Source organism: Chrysochloris asiatica, unplaced genomic scaffold (assembly GCF_000296735.1).
Source record: "Chrysochloris asiatica unplaced genomic scaffold, ChrAsi1.0 scaffold00081, whole genome shotgun sequence".
Taxonomy (NCBI): Eukaryota; Metazoa; Chordata; class Mammalia; order Afrosoricida; family Chrysochloridae; genus Chrysochloris; species Chrysochloris asiatica.
The window spans coordinates 132,247-135,060 of record NW_006408599.1 but is presented as its reverse complement, the minus strand read 5'-3'; positions in this window follow the sequence as shown (position 1 = coordinate 135,060).

Here is a 2,814-nt window from a genome sequence, read left to right as displayed (position 1 = left end):
ATTGCAAGGCCTTTATTCCATGGCACCACTGACTGGCTTCAAAATAGCAACCTTTTGGTTAGCAGCCAAGCTCAAAACATTTGAGCCACCCAAAAACCTTGAGAAACATTAACTAACTTATGTTGATGATTTATACATGCTCATCTCCAACCCTTGTCCACTTATCGTCTCTTCTGGTCCAGTGTGGTGGGAAATTCAGCCCATGATGGAGCAGAGCATAGGAGGCAGGTTAATAAATGAAGGGTCCAGAGAAAATACTGGGGACTAGGAGCAAAAAGGGTACAGAAAGACAGTAAGAGGAAAAGCAGGTGCGAAGGTGGTAGAGTTAGGAGCACAGGACTAGGTGTAGACCTCAATAACTATAGATCAATCACACTGTAGAAGTTTAATAATTTATAAGACCAATTTTCAAAGACCTTTTTCTTCATGAAGCACATTAACTATTTTAAAAACTTTTTGAGCAACTGAAACATGTGTCTATGGAAACATCTGACTGAAGAGAATTAATAAATGGAACTTTCTATAATTAGTTTGAAAATCTGAATTTGCCTATGATTCCCAGAAAACAAATTAGGCTAGAGTAAACACAGATGGTAGTTACACAATCCAGAAGAACACCTGTTCATCTGTCCATCATCTAGTCTAACATTGAATTATTGCTTGTAACATGGACATTAGAACAAGTCAAGACCCTTCCTATGAAGAACCATGGTGGCTGAGTAAGAAGAATGGGCATCAGCTGTTGAACAATATGGTAAATAAAATGATAAATGTAAGCACAAGAAGGATATTTGGAGTCATTTTCATCTCAGCTTTGGATGGGTTGAGTATTGCAAAGACACCTAAAGTAGTAACACCATCACAGCAAGGTCTAATAAACTCAAACCATTGTGTTGCTACCAAAATTGTCCTCCATTTCACTCAGAGGACAGAATTATACATTAATAATTGTGGATGTAATACAGATGTGTATGCATGTCTTTGCCCATCATGTCTGTATATATGTTGTGTGTAATCTGTATAAACAACAACAAAAAAAATCCAAACCCACCTCCACTAAGCTGATTTTGACTCATAGTAAGCCTCTATAGAGGTTCTGAAGTTTTAAGTATTTATAGGCGCCGACAGCCTCATCTTTCTCATATGGAATAGCTAGTGGGTTTGAATTGCAGAGCTTTCAGTTAACAGCCCAACACCTAATCCACAGTGTTCCCATGCCTCCTTATATACTAGATAGAGCCCATCAACCCATTGCCATTGAGCCAAGTGTGACTCACAGCAACTTTTAAAGGACAGAGTAACATTGTCCATATGGCTTCCTAAGTTAGAGTCTTTGCAGAAGACTGCCATATCTTTCTCCTACAGAGTGGCTGATAGAAATATGACCACATTTTCAGAAAACAATCCTATTAAAAATATAATTGACAACGAATTGACAGTTTCGCCTAAATTTTCCTTCTTAAAGATCCATGTTTGTAAAAAAAAATAATTGTCTGGTTATGATAAAGAAATGACCAAAAAGAATGGTGAGAGTCAGAGACATAGACAGAAACAGAGACAGAGACACAATGAAAGAATAAACAAATAAGAAAGGAAAACAAAGGAAGAATGCTAAGTGGCAGGCTAAGTGAGAGAACCGAAATGCAGGATTCAGAAAAAGTATAGAGTGAATGGATGAATGGAAAAAAGGGAGAATGGAAAAAGAGGACATATTTTAGAAAGAAAATTTGAAAAATGATTGAGGCAGAGTCAATTAAAATATTTAAAGAAAGACATGTAAATGATGACTGAAAGATAGGCAGGAATATGAATAGATTAGAAGGATAGTAGAAATTAAAGATCCATAGAATGGCATAAATAAAAGACAATTAAAAGCAGGTATAAGAAGTCAAACATAAAGAATGGGAACAGAAGAAAGGAGGGCTGGTAAAAATAAAGGGGCAGTAAAAGGAGAGGGGACTGGATATGAGGATACAGAGGAGAAAGGATGGTATGAAACAAGGATTAGGACAGATTGAAAAGCAGAGTGTTGATGAAGACAAGACTGTGTCAGAGGGAAAATGGATGGAGAAGGAAAGCTAGTCCCTATTCCCTGTCCCTGCACTCACCTGGCAAAAAAATTGACTGCTTTGACTCTGGGCTTTTTGCTCCAGGATTTAGTCAGACTTTGGGACTCTGGCCATGGTGCTGAAAGGCAGACAAAGTAGCAGAGACTGGAAGTTCACCCTGGTGCTGCTGTGTGAGATTTACAGGTTGTGGGGCCCCAGTGACATTTCCCCTAGAGTCACTGAGGAAAAGTCAGGTATAATACCTGCCATCCCACAGACCAAGGAAGTATGGACTTACTCTCAGGGAAGGTTAATAATACTGTAAGCCCTGGCCACCTATCTCCTTATCACTAAACTTGATGAGAGTAAAGGTCACTCAATCTCTGCCCAGTTACTCAAAATGCAGATAATTGTGTATAATTACTCCAGTCACCCTCACAATCATCACCTACTTATCTTCCTATGATATAATAATTAAAGTGTGATATAATGGACTAAAATAGGTCTTTTGAAACTGAGTATAATTCTGGGATACACCACATACCAGCTCTATTAATTTGGAAAATTACTTAACATTTCTGAGGCTTAATATATATATATATATGATTTTTTTAGCTGGGTATAGGGGCAGCAATATATATCACTAGCATATAGTAAAGGCTCAAAGTATAATTGCTATTGTTGCTGCTGCTGTCACTATTGCTATCCTCATTGAAGGCATTCAGGCTTCCCATACTTCCCATACTGTCTGTTGCCTAATTCCCCC